Raw genomic sequence first — 14,930 nt, forward strand, 5'->3', positions numbered from 1 at the left:
TTTTGCCGTGGCCGCAGTGAATTGCGATGCAAATCTTGTTTTTGCTATGTATTTTTTTTTTATTGAACTGTTACATCTTAATTAGGCCATACGGCCCGTTGAAGATTAATAAATAATAATAATAATAATAATAAGTTCTGTATAGCAGATATGCTACACCTCCTCCCTTTAGGAGAATAACGTAAATAATAAAATGATTGAAGTTATTCTTTTGATTTAATTAACCTGTTTTTGTGTACTGTTGACGATTTGTTGGTGGTTTTGTGTATTATGGTGCAGTTTGGTTCTTGTATATTTGTTACTGTAAATGGTCCAATATAAACGGGATCCAATTTCTTCCTATTTTCATTTGTTAAGTACACTATGTCGCCTATCTCAAGTTTTAAGGAGTTAGTATTTTTATTTAGTATATTTTGCCTATTTTCTTTAGAGCTCACAAGGTTTTTCTGTGCTATTTCGTGTGATTTCTGTAATTTAAATTTCATTTCATTATAATATTGTTCAACATTATATACGGGCTCTATTTTGTTTTGGTAAATTTCTTGAGGTAGATTTGCTTTTCTGCCAAAAATTAATTCGTAAGGCGTATAACCTGTGTCTATGTGTTCTGTGGTGTTATAAACAAATTCGTAAAATTTAATCCAGTCATCCCAGTCATCATGGTGCTCATTTACAAAGCTTCTAAGATATTCATTTAAACACCTGTGGTTTCTTTCTAGTGCTCCTATGGTTTGAGGATGGTATGCTGTACTGAACGTTTGTTTAATTTGTAAGATTTCTGTTATTTTGTTAAGGATTTCGTTATTGTATTCTAAGCCTTGATCTGATTTAAGCTCTATAAAAGTTCCAAATGTTAATATGAAATTTTTTACTAATGCTTTTGCAATAGTGTTTGCTTCTTTATTGTGAATAGGTATTATTACAACATATTTTGTCAAGTCACATTGTATAGTTATTGCGTACCTGTAGTTGTTATTGGTCTTTGTCAATGGTCCAACTGTGTCAATAGATATAACGTTAAATGGTTTGTTAGGCGTCGTTGTAATTACTGTCTGTTCTTTAGTGTGTCTGTTTACCTTATTAACTAAGCATGCTTCACACTTATTGATAAAATTTTTGATATCATTGCGCATGTTTTTCCACGTGTAAGTATCTCTTATTTTCCTGTAAAGTCTGAATTGGCCTACGTGTCCTCCCGAAGGGGTCATGTGATAATCATGGATTATTCTTAGCCGATCATGTTCTGTTTCTACCCACCTAGGTGGTGTAAACAGTATGAATTCATACTTGTCAATCACTCTGTTGACGATTTCTTTAAGGATTTGCTGAGAGTACTGTTTAAATATTTGGTCGTGTAGAGACCAGGCTAGCTTTTTGTTTTTGTAGTTATTGGCGATTTTGCAAATGTTGAGAAGAGCAAGCTCTAAAGCTTGACTTCCATTTTTTCTGCTTTCGCGTTAACTTTCCCTAGGACTTTCTTGTAAGTGCTGTTGCACACTTCAAATGTTATATTGTTGTCGGAAATGCTTGTTCTAATTTTTAGAAGCTTCCTTGTTTTGGATGGTGTATCCGTTGTCCACATAGTTGGTTGATCAGACCTGGTATCGATGGGTTTATGAGGTGTTACTTTCTTAGCCTCTTTTTGTTTAACCATTGCTCTGGTATTAACCATGAGGATTGTTGATTTAAGATTTTGTATATTGTTAGTTGTTGCTAACATTATGTTTGTTGGTGTTTGAGCTTTAAGTTCATCTGAGGTAATAACTACTCTAGACAACGCGTCCGCTGCTACGTTTGCTTTCCCTGCTAAGAACTGCACGTCAAAGTCGAATTCTTCTAGATCTAATCTCATACGAGTTAACTTAGATGTTGGATTTTTCATTCCAAACAGGTATGCTAACGGTCTGTGGTCTGTTTTTACAATGAATTTTCGACCGTATATATATGGTTTGAAGTAATTGATTGCCCAATGGTTCGCTGTCAGCTCTTTTTCTATTATTGGTTTGTTTTTCTCTCCTGGCGTGAAACTTTTGCTGGCAAATGCCACTGGTAAATCGTTTCCGTCAGTTATTTGTGACAATACAGCGCCACATGCTGTATCCGATGCATCAGTTGTTATACTGTTGAACTGTTTTGTAAAATCGGGATATTGTAGTATTGTTGGTGAGAGTAAATTTTGTTTAAGTTTTTCAAAAGCTTCCTGACATTCTTTGCTCCAATCAAATTTTACGTCCTTTTTAATAAGGTTATTAATAGGTTTGGCTATTTTTGCAAAATTTTGTACAAATTTTCTGTAATAATTACAAAATGCTACGAAGCGTCTGGCATCATTTACATTTTTGGGTACAGGAAATTTTTCTATTATTTCGTATTTTGAGTCATCCGGGTATATACCTTTGTCTGTAATTTTGTGACCTAGATAGGTTACTTCTGTTTTAAAGAAGCAGCATTTTCCTGGATTTAACTTAAGATTGCATTTTCTTAATTTGTTTAAAACATTACTTAAGTTACTTATATGGTGTTGTGCACTGCACCCTTTAACGATTATATCGTCGATGTAAACAAATGCTAGCTCAGGTGATAATCCTGCCATAGCTATTGCCATCATGCGTTGAAAACTATTTGGGCTTTTATTTAAACCAAAAGGCATTCTCGTAAATTGATAATGACCTGTTAGTGTGGAAAATGCAGTGAATCTTCTTGATGCTGGTTCTAGCTCAATTTGGTGGAACCCTGACATTAAGTCAAGTGTGCTAAAATATTTCGCTCTACCTAACTGGTCCAATATTGTATCTATTCTAGGGAGGGGAAATTTATCCGGCATGATTTTTTTTATTTAGTTGTCTGAAGTCAACTACTAATCGCCACATTTTACTTCCGTCAATCGATTTTTTCGGGACTAAGAGAATGGGCGAATTATAAGCTGAAACTGAATGTTCAATTATATCATTTTTCAGCATTTTGTCGACCTGTTGATTAATTTCATCTGCTTGGGAATGGATTTGTTTGTAATTAGGTATGTATGATGGAATGTTGTCCATTAGTTCTATTGGTTGTTTGTAGAAATTATTTGTAGTGATAGGCTCATTTTCGAGACAAAATATATCTGAAAATTCAGCAATAAGGTTTGTTAAATTTCTTTTGCTATTTCTGGTACTTGTTCTATATGAACTTTATCTTGAATTATTCTAGTTCTTTCTGGGGTATTATGATTATTTGCCAAGAAAATTTCATAATTTTTAAAGGTTCTATTTGTGGTCTGATTGTGCCTGTATTAATAAAGGCTGTTGACTCAGTTGTGTTGATAAGCTTGATATTTGGATCAGTTTTGCTAATTATTGTGTTACCGATAAACACTCCTGGTTTTATTTCTTTAGAAAAAATGACTAAATCTTCTGTTATTGGTTTTAAAGTGAGTTTGCGAATTACCTCACTTCTTGGTGGTATTTCAATAATTCCATTGATGCTGTCATCAACGGGGTGTTCAATTATATCATTTCCGTTACGGAACTGTAACATCCAAGTCGAAAAAAGGATGTCGCATTGGAATTTACTGATAAAGTCCATTCCTAATACTCCGTCTGCTTGAGTTGGTAGGTCTTTTATAATAAAAAATGTATGCTCGACATTTTTGTCACCAAAATGAATGGTTGCTTGAGTGTATCCCTTTGTTTTCATTGTATCTGTTGTGATACCTATGAGTGTGAGTTCCTTGTTTTTCTTTAACTAGATTTGTTTCTTTAAACTTGAAGCTTTAAAAAGTGATACCTCAGCTCCGGAGTCAATGACCAATGTTGTGTTTTTCCCGTTAGCTATGTTCAATTTAACCTTTATGAAGTTGTTTGTTTTTATCCCTGTCATCAAAACTACTGTGGGTATTGGTTTTGGTCGTCGTCTAAAAAACGATCCCCTTCCTCTTCTTTTTTCTTGGCGGGTGTGTTGGTTTGAATTTGTGTATGCATAACCCTGCTGTGTGCCGCTTTGAATGCATTTGCGTTTCTGTTTGTCCCGTTGGTCTGGGGGCCATATCGGGGTTTCGCTTGTGTCGAACGATTTGCGTTCGGTGTAAAGTTTGTGGTGCGACTATTCTGTTCATGTGGCGGGTTTTTTCTTTCATACCTTTTCACTGTATCCAGCATGTCGCTGATACTTGAAAACTCTTTTATGTCTAAAATTAGTTGGCTGTCTCTACTGATACCTGCTTCTTTTAGTTTTATTATGACGTTTTGCTGTGTTAGTGTCTTTGCTATGTCGGGTGTCATGTTTTCCTGAATATATGATGTTTGCAGTTGATCAGCCAATTCGTTGAGGCTATTTGCAAAAGTGTTAAAATTTTCAAATTTACCTTTTCTTCTGTCGCATAATTGTTTGTAAATTTTGGCGACTGAGATGGTATTCGTATACCTTCCTTTGATGGTAACAATTATCTCATCGAAGGATTTAGGCAGTTCTTTAAACAATTCCCTAGGTTCTTTTCCTAGTTTTGTGAGTAGGAGGTTGATTGCTATAAGAGAATTTGATGAACTGATCATACTTTTTACTGTATTGACTGTATCGATGAATTTAGTCAATTCGGATGCTTTACCCTCAAACGTTTGCATGCCCGTGAGTACGGAGAACCCTACGCTATTAAGATCGAAAGCCATTTTAGATTTTTTATGGAGTTGTAGAAAGGCTGATATGGTCTGTGCTAAGAGTTTGAACGATAACTTATTGGTTGTCAATAATGTTAAGTTGGTATTTTTGTCCTCTAAGCTATTTGTTGAGCAATCAGATGTCTTGTTATGTGAGTCGTCGTTGGTTTTTGATGTGCTCATAGCAATGATATTATGAATTAGTGCGTTAGAAATTTTACTTATTTCTAATAGTTTGTTAAAGGTGTATTTGAATTTATTTTTTTCTATCTCTTTTTGAATCTTTTTAAATGTTTCCTCGGCTTGTATTCTGAGTTGTGTTTTCGTACAAGTCCTTTGATTGGGGTCCTGTATTTTTTTAAAGATATGTTTCAAATTTTCAATTCTATCGCTTATAGTAATCGTTCCTGTTTTGTATGTTTTCATATAATCTTTTTATAGAACTCATTTCCTAGCTTGAAAACTTATTTAATTATGTTCTAAAGTTACAATACCTTAACGGGATATGTCGTGCATTTTGTCGCTACTCATGATGATGATGCTACGCTGAATCTATACCGGTGCTGGGTGTTTAATCGGTATTTGGTGCATACTCGATGTTTGATGTGAAGTTCTACGATGACGTCGTCGATTAGTCGTCGCTCGATGTCTTGTCGGGACACTTGTCTATTCTTGCCTGCCAATCCAGATTGGGCAGTGGGCTCGTCTTGTATTTTCGTCTTCTACGTTGGGAAAGGTTGTTCCATTCAATCGCTGCTTGTGAACCGTAGTTTCGCTATGCACTTTATTGTCCCATATCAATTGCTCCACGAATCGTATAGATTACCAAAATGAGTTACATTATATAGGCAGTTGTATGTTATTGATTGTATCACGTTTTGCTAGAGTTTTCAATATTTTGAAAATGGTTTTAATTACTTTTTGCATGAGTATGATAGCAAGAAGTATCAGCACAATGTTTAGTTTTAACTCATGGGTTTCATGCTGCTCTGAGTGAACATTTTGTGTTTGAATAATGGTAAGATCATTATCACCATTAACATTAGCTTTAGGGTTTGATGCGTCGTTACCCATTTTAAGGTTACTCTACTTGGTAAATCGATCGCATAAGCGTTACGTTTTTACACATTGGGGTAAGTTCTCACAACACTGTGATGTTCATCAATTTGACATTCCTTTTGCACTACACAAAATGTTGTTTTTTTTTTTTTATTCTGCACTGCACTTGCTTCTGGCTGTTCTTTTATTTATAACATATGGGTCACTTGTGCCAGCAGCGTTGTTGAATGTTTCTCTAAAAAAATGCACATTTGACACTTTTGTCTCACGTTCCGTCGAATGCCGGTTATGGTCACAATACTTTTGGTTCGTTACACGACACTTACGTTTTACGTTACCGTTGTACTTATCACATTTTACTTGAAAATAATTTGCTTATACTTCTGCCTGTCGATTGCAGATTAAGGTCACGGTCGCCATGTAATGTGATCGAACGTACGCGGGGCCGTCGTGCACCGTTTTTGCGGGGAGTCAGTCTTTACTGACATGAGCTGAGGTGGAACGAACTATTCGAAGTGGACTGATTTGATCGTCCAGGCGATCATGGAAACCCGGAAGGAGTTTCCCTTACTGGAAATATTGGAGTTTAGAAGCCTTACCTTGGGTAGGGGGACATAACTAAACTCTTGAAATAAGTTGGTACACGAAGTTTTTAGGAAGCGTAACGTCCTATCTTGGCAGTCCGAACGAATCTGACTTGCCACGGTCGGAATTGGTTTTATTTATACTCAATAAGTTTCGTACATTTAGTTTTGGAATGTGTTTTGTCCTAATTAAAGGTTATTGATATGAGGTGCAATTTATACATTATATTGGAGTGAGGTGTCTGTCAATTTTGTGCTTATGCTGCGTTTTTAGTGTTTTTACAAAGGTTCTGGAAAGTTTCAACAGTTCTAGCCAAATAACGAGTGCGTTCGTCGATCATTGCCTACACTGCGCTTTTAGCAATAAGTTGCTATGCGTTCTCTGTTTGTCCACTTTGCTGCAGTAACGCTTGAATTGCTTATGTTGCGCGTTTCGGTTGTTTTCGATAAATGTCTCAATGGTTTTTTCTATGGATGGTATGGTCTAGGTATGTTGCTATGGTGTGGATTGATTTGCAGATGTAATATAATGAATGTGTTGCAATAATGTGATTTGGCTTTCCGAAGTGTGTTACAATGTGTCTATAGCTGATAGTGTGTATTATAATAAGTTCTGTATAGCAGATATGCTACAACGGTTTCTGGCATGGTTCTGTAAAACATCTGCTACAGTCTCGACAAGTTGGTCATGAACATAACCGCATAGTTTGGCAATAGTTGACACACGACGCACATATTTTAGGTCAGATTCGTCCTTATTCTGCGGCAACGATCGAAGTTTCTGCCGCTGGAATAGCAAATAATCCCTTGAACCAAAATACTCCTCAAGGCGATACATTGCATTGGAATATGGCTGGGTAAGTGCATCAGGACCGCCTTTATTAGATGTGTTGTCCAAGATGTCAAGCAATTTTGAGCCCGCTTTCATTTTAAAAATGTTTGCCTTCGTCGAATCTTCCTTTATTCCTGCTAATGCCATACCCGATTCGAGGATCTCACGCCATCTATTCAAGGAAATTTTGTCAATTTCCTCCTCTCCGTCTAAGGCTTTGCATTCCCCAAATTGTAGCGAAGTAAATGAAAGTAAGGGAAATGCTGAAGCTTCCTCTATTCCTGGTTTGGACGAACGCACACTATGCTCGACGTCATCCTCCACCAACCACCCGGAATCCCGCAAGTTTCTTGGCATAATTGCAACTTTATAAATGTTATCTTCGTAGTTTAATTGACAAGCCGTAATGAAACAATATGCAAGTAGATTAACAACGCGACTTTTGTGTAATCAGGAACCTTTGTTCAGTTAACACGTTGATTCACGTTTCCGCCATTTTACCACGTCGCTTGACATTACTCACACCATCAAGTGTGATCTCCCTTCAGAAACGGTGGAAACCGCTAATCTGAACCGGTTCGCTGATGATAAACTTAACCTTTACCACCGTGTGTAACATGAACGTGGGCTAACCCTACATATTGTATCGATCATCATTATTTGATTATTATTATTTTTATTATTATAATACTTAACTTAAGTATTATTTATTTTTGTTGTATATATATATTAGTGTTAGGTCATACGATTCATTTCGCGACACGACCCGGAGTCGGGTGCAAGCCAGACGGAATCAATTAACTGCCCATCACTAATATATATATTGAACCGTAAATTAGAACAACACTATCTAAAACAACAAATAATTAGCACTTAAATTTACCGCACTCAAAACGAACCAAGAAAACCACTTATACAGCTAGAACAATTACACACTTTATTTCCTAACGCAGCTAGCCTTGTACCCTATCCAATCTAAACCGCACACGTTTTGTCCTACAGCTAATCTACGAATAATCGAAAGCATCTGTGCTTTGGATCTCTCGCACCTCGCACCCCGCACTCACTCTCTCATCTGTTCGCCTCTTCGTCGTTGCTCTTAATCCGCACTCACTCTCGCATCTTTTCGCCTCTTCGTCGTTGCTCTTATCCGCACGGCTACTCACTCTTCCTTATCTCCTCAATCCATTTGCTATGGTAGCCGGCCGAGATCTCCGCAGTCGATCTCGTGGCATCTACTGTGGTACAGTCGAGGTCGCTACATGGCTTTTCCCTTTTTTTTTTTTTTTTTTTGCACCAAATAACAAGTCGTTCGTTGCCCCTATCGGTTCACCTCTGCCTTATTGACGATATCGCTATCAACGCATGAGCTAATAACGCTTCCACGCAACTTCTGCGACATTACGTTACTTTGACGATACGATGGCCAATTCATGTCTTTCCGTGTACATGATTCAAGGTAACGCCTAACCTTCTTAACACATCTAAACAGGCCAACCCTTCGTCTAGCTGAATCGTGCACCAACATGTTAACAGCGCCCCTTTGCAATGCTCCTGTCTCTTCCCCATTCCTGACATTTCATTGTGGTGTAAATGTACGTATCTGTATGCGCCGTAATCTCATCGCGTTACGCATTCACATAAATTTCGCCAAGTTTTCGAGCCGCAGATAGAGATTTTTGCCTTCCAAGATTCACCGAATCACCGAATCACCGATTTCCGAGTTGTACCGGTCATGCCGCTTCTTTCTTTGCGCAGTCGCTCTACCGGCCTCATCCGCCATTGCGCAGCCTCTCTACCGGCCTCATCCGTCATTGTCACCTCGAGCCTAATTCTTTTTAGCAGCCGCTCACCAGTATGTCATGTGTTTCCGCGCTTTCAGTCCGTGCCGTGTTGTGCTTCTGCGATAGCGTGTGAAGTAAGATTGAAAAGGTTTATTAGAGTAGTGTGTAATTGTGTAATCGTTCTTTTTTTTTTTTTTTTTGAAAACGTTATAATATATATGTAACCTACCCTAGAACTAATCCCTACGTTGCCCTACCTACCCTACCTAATTTCAAAATGGGTTGTAGCAGCCGAAGATTAATGTATACCTATCCTATCCTATCATAACATATACATTCCGAAGCATCAGTCACGCTCCGCTCTTACCGCTGCTCTTTCGTTTCACTCTTACTATTCGTTAAACTTCTTCAGTCGGTTGTTATGTACCTTCTCCAACCTTTTGCCATTTTTTAGTACGCATGTCTGGTCACTGGGAATGTCGACCACTTCGTACGGGCCCCTCCATAAGCTTTGTAGTTTTTGACCTACTCCTGTGGGGTTGTTTCTTACCAGGACTAATTCTCCCCACATTGGTTGCCACTGCCTAGCATCTTTATCATATCTCAGTTTCCGTTTTTCCTTCGAGTCTACCAGATTTTCCTTCGCTACCAAGTGCATTTCGCTGAATTTGTTTTTAAATCTTCGCAAAAATCTTCGTAAAGTATTTTCCCGCTATTCGGGTTAAACACTGACGTAGGTAGCCTAGCTTTCCGTCCGAAGACTAATTCATAAGGAGAAAATCCTGTTGATGAATTCGTACTGGTATTATATTCGAATGAAAAGTATGGCAACAACTGATCCCAGGTTTCCTGATTTCCTTGCACAAATGACCTCAGATAAATCTTAAGTTCTCTGTTTGCGCGCTCCACCAAATTGGCCTGAGGGTGATAAGCCGATGTATTTATCTTTTTTATCTTTAATATTCTGCACGTGTCCTTCATAACCTTACTCATAAAATTGGTACCCTGATCTGTAACGAGTTGAACCGGTGACCCTACTACACACACAACACCTTCTACAAAGGTTCTGGCCACCGTTTCCGATTCCTGGTTCTTCATAGGCAGTGCCAATAAATAGCGCGAAAGATCGTCTTGGATTACTAAAGCATATTTGTGACCTTGACTAGATTCGGGGAGTACTACTATATCCATAAACATTTTCTCGAATGGCCTCGATGAGGTAGTGGATATTTGCATGGGTATCTTGTTATAGCGGCCTATTTTGTTAATTTGGCAAGACCGGCAATTTCTGACATAGCGCTCAATATCACTATTCATATTCTTCCAATAAAACAATTCTTTTATACGTTTTTTCATCCGTCGTACCCCCACGTGACCTCCTAGGGGAGCATCGTGAAATTCGTTTAATACTGTATTGATCTCCTCGTTTTTGATTTCTATTCTCTCTGAATCCGACGAATAATTTTTAAATTTCGTTATATCTATGCTTTGAACTTGGTTTTTTCGTTTCTTGCGCAATTCTTCCTGTTCTGGAGATGTATACTCTATTCCCATATTGCATAAGTCCTTCCAATCATTTTCGACGTCCTCTTTACTCCTGTTTAAATCCACCGTCGCCATCTCCTCACTATTAGGAAAGTCTCCGACTTGTTCTAATAACGGAGTCTTTCGTTCTTTCCCAATGGCATTAGTTTGCTCTTTTACTTTCTGTTGTCGAGTAACGACTGCCAGTGTACCTTCTTTTTTATCCTTCTTTGACCTCGCTCGTTTTCACTTCGGGAAGGCGAGAAAGAAAATCTGCTACAACATTTTCTTTTCCCTTTTTAAACCTTATCTCGCAATTCATCCCTTGTAATCTTAGTCGTAACCTCGTCAAAACGGCAGAGTTTTCTTTAAGTCGCCAAATGGAAACCAAAGGCCTATGATCTGAATATATGATGAACCTCTGTCCATATATGTAATGTTTAAAATATTCTGTCGCCCAAACAATTGCTAATAACTCCTTTTCGATAGGATGGTAACGCCGCTCAGGCATGGACAAGGATCTACTAGCGTAGGCGATTGGCTTTCCTATGGTGCTTTCGTTTGATAAAACGGCACCAAGTGCGTAGTCACTGGCGTCCGTTGTTATAACGAAAACATCTTCGAAATTCGGGCGAACCAGTAGAGGCTCAGAAATAAGAGTTTGTTTTAGCGTTTCAAATGCTTCATCACAATTGCTATCCCAAATAAATGGTACATCCTTTTTAAAAGGTCATGTAACGGTTTTCGAATATCTGATACGTTACGTATAAATTTACCATAAAAATTAATAGTGCCCAGGAACGAACGCAGTTGTTTTATCGTCTTAGGTTTTGGCATATTCACAATGGCTTCAATGTTAGCTGAAGTAGGTTTGATCCCTTTCTCATTGATCGTATGTCCAAGGTAGGTTATTTTGCTTTGTAATAATTTGCATTTTTTTGGTTCGATCTTTAAATTGTGTTGTTTCAAGGCATTGAATATTTTAAGCAGGTTTGCATTATGCTCTTCTTCCGTCTCCCCAAAAATAATAATATCGTCTAAGTAAACTAAGGCCTTTACTGGTTGAACGGTATAGAGCACAGCGTTCATCAACTTTTGGAAAGTAGATGGACTATTTTTCAGGCCCATAGGCATCCTTGTGAACTCATAATGCCCTCGTAAGGTAGAAAAAGCAGTCTTCTGTGCATCGTTAGGTTCTATGGGAATTTGAAAGAATCCCGATTTTAAATCAATAGTGGAAAATATTTTACTATTGCTAATACTACTCAATATATCCTCGATTCTAGGTATTGGGTACACGAACGGTTTTGTAATAACATTAAGTGCTCGGAAATCAACTACAATACGATACATTTTTTGCCATTTTCCTCCTGTTTCTTCGGAACGCACAATACCGGGGCATTCCACGGGCTTTTGCTCGGTTTAATGATGCCTTGCTTAAGCATTTCTTCAATATTTTCCTCTATGATATTATTTAAGGATCCTGGGAATCTATATTGCCTCTTATATATTGGAATGTTTGAACTTGTTTCGATCTCGTGAGTCGCTGCTTCCGTAAAACTTAATGTATCCCCTGGTAAGAAGAAAATCTCATTAAACGATTCTAGAATGCTTTCCATTGTGTTTTTGCTTGTAGTATTTAGGTGCTCTAAATTAATTGCTGTCATTATTTCCCTTAGCCGCTCACTTCCAGTTATCATTTTGCTATTACGCAACTGTAGTAAATCGAAATCAACGTTTTTATCCTCAATACTTACTAGCAGCTCTTGACTTTCCTGTCTTACATTCATATTTTTTAATTCAAATGAAATGTCTTCGCTGTTGGTTTCGCCAACGCCCGGGTGTAAATTATCAACAAAATTTGTACAACTGTCTTGGCCAGAGCTGATGGCTTGTGGGTAGTTCTTTTTAGGAAAATGGTTTTAAAGTTTTCTCCTACCGCTCCCAGATGCGTTCTTAAAAATTCAGCGCCAATTATTCCCGGAAAGTCTAGGGTTTCCAAAACATAAAACTTTACAATGTAGCATGAGTTCCCCACATGTAAATCAAGAGAAATGGAACCTATAGCTTTTGATAAAGTTCCATTGAACGCTGAAAATGTTTTTTGGTCCGCATAATCAATATTTTGTTCCCCATACTGCCTGGCTGATTCCCAACTTAAAGCGTTAGCGCATGCTCCAGAATCTATCATGTATTCTATATTTTGACACAATTTGTAAACTGAGGGTATTTCCACAGTAAATTTTCCTCCATCAGTGACCTTTAACTCAAGTGATTCGTATCTAGAGGCAACAGTATCACCATTAACGTTATCTAGATTATTTTGCTCGACTAAAGTTTGAAAGTTATAAAAATTGTTGTTATCTAATGAAGAGCTAGTGTTTCCATCGCTATCATCTAGTTCTTCAGCTATTCGTTTTTTGAAAAATTATTTGGTTGTCGCGGTTGTCTAGAAAAATTATTTTGATTGTACGATTGCGTTAAATTCCCTTGGCCATTATTGGAGCTATTAAAATTAGTTGTGCTGTTCTGCTGTGGTGAGCCACAACCATTGATGCTGGCATTTGACATATTAAACTGATTATTTCCTCTCAGTGCATATGTCCTTGAGGAATGCGGGCCATCGATTCTTGAGGCAGTTCTTTCCCAACTATTTCCTTGGTTTCCTGAATAGGTGTTATAACGTGTGTTTCCATCATTCATACTAGAAGCTTCAGTTTTCCTTAATCTTTCCTCTATCATGTGAATGTGCTCCAGCTGAACAACTTCTTCTTCAAGGTATTCTAAAAGGTGATCAAAATCTAAATGTTTGTTGGTTCGTGCTAAGGTTTGCAATTCCGGATTCTTCAATCCTGCTAAAAAATGAATTTTTAAATTTTTAATTGCATAGGAATCTTCCGAATTCTTTGTGTCACTACTCATAATATGTTCCTTTAACATCAAAACCCTTTCTTTATAGGAACTATATGGCTCATGAAACCCCTGTCGTAGAGTTTCTACTTCATGGAAAATGGCTTCCAAATGAAAACGCTCTCCAAAAACATTCACGAGGTTATTCCTAATCTCATCCCATGTATCAGCCACTATTCTTTTAAAATATCCTGCAGCGTTACCCCTCAATTTTAACATTACTATGCGAATTAATTCCTCTTCCGAATGTCCATCAGGAATCTGTTTAGCAAAATAATCGATCTGATAGAGGAATCCATCTAATTCCTTCGGCGCACCATTATAATCAGGGATAAACTTCATGGCGTTTTCAATGGGGAACTCGTAAGCCATATTGGCGTTGGTGCCGTTTAATAACCTGTCCAGCTCAAAACTTTGGTTAAGTAATTCCCGCTTCAACCTGCGGATTCGTTCTTTGTGATTGCAACTGGCCTCACTTATCGTTGTTGAATTTAGTTTGTTGGATTCGATATAATTTATATTATTTAAGCTACCAGTTGCTACCTGGATTGCTCTACTCCTAAGTGCTAAAACTCGTTCGGTCATGCCAAAGTCAATGACCCTACCCAACTAATATGTCACTAATACTATGTCACTGAAAATCTATATCACTTATAATCTATATCTCTAATAATCTATCACTAATTTTACTTTACCTCTATCTCTACTACATACAATTAACCAATACAAAACTTAAGTAAACTATTGTACGACGATTCGAATGACCTAAAAAGTAGACAATAAATTAGTAAAATTCAACAATAATTGTTATCAATTAATAAAATGAATAAATACAAAAAATCAATTAAATAAATATAAAAATTGTGATAACATTTGGCAAACAACCACACTGACGATACACCACACCCTACTTTTAGTGACTCTCTCGATCATTCACTGCCGCCATTGCAACGATGATGCTAGCTCCTTTATCACTGCTACTTCTATGAAGAGAAGGAGAAAGTTACGTACTTATCTACTTCTATGTATTCGTTTTTGTTTAGTCTAAATAAAAAATTAAAAGTAAACGTTACGCTATGTTTAACACTAATAGCTAGGTAATAGCACCGTTCACCAGTCAGAAAAGACGCACCACACAGGCTAAATAACGCACTGCTTTCCGCTGTCACCACATGAACCGTAAATTAGAACAACACTATCTAAAACAACAAATAATTAGCACTTAAATTTACCGCACTCAAAACGAACCAAGAAAACCACTTATACAGCTAGAACAATTACACACTTTATTTCCTAACGCAGCTAGCCTTGTACCCTATCCAATCTAAACCGCACACGTTTTGTCCTACAGCTAATCTACGAATAACCGAAAGCATCTGTGCTTTGGATCTCTCGCACCTCGCACCCCGCACTCACTCTCTCATCTGTTCGCCTCTTCGTCGTTGCTCTTAATCCGCACTCACTCTCGCATCTTTTCGCCTCTTCGTCGTTGCTCTTATCCGCACGGCTACTCACTCTTCCTTATCTCCTCAATCCATTTGCTATGGTAGCCGGCCGAGATCTCCGCAGTCGATCTCGTGGCATCTACTGTGGTACAGTCGAG

At 37.7% G+C, this 14,930-nt stretch overlaps 1 long non-coding RNA gene across 2 annotated transcripts; it reads right to left on the reverse strand.

Annotated features, from left to right (window-relative positions):
* Positions 1-8,023: 8,023 nt before the first annotated feature.
* On the reverse strand, positions 8,024-14,930 carry LOC120896352. Of its 2 annotated transcripts, XR_005738421.1 has the most exons (4): positions 14,401-14,930; positions 14,239-14,310; positions 14,023-14,092; positions 8,024-9,010 (listed from the first exon to the last, which is right to left on the reverse strand). It is a non-coding gene; the product is annotated as an uncharacterized LOC120896352 (long non-coding RNA). The 2 variants fall into 2 exon arrangements; XR_005738420.1 differs by having other exon boundaries at positions 14,239-14,930.

Source organism: Anopheles arabiensis, chromosome 2 (genome assembly GCF_016920715.1).
Source record: "Anopheles arabiensis isolate DONGOLA chromosome 2, AaraD3, whole genome shotgun sequence".
Classification (NCBI taxonomy): Eukaryota; Metazoa; Arthropoda; class Insecta; order Diptera; family Culicidae; genus Anopheles; species Anopheles arabiensis.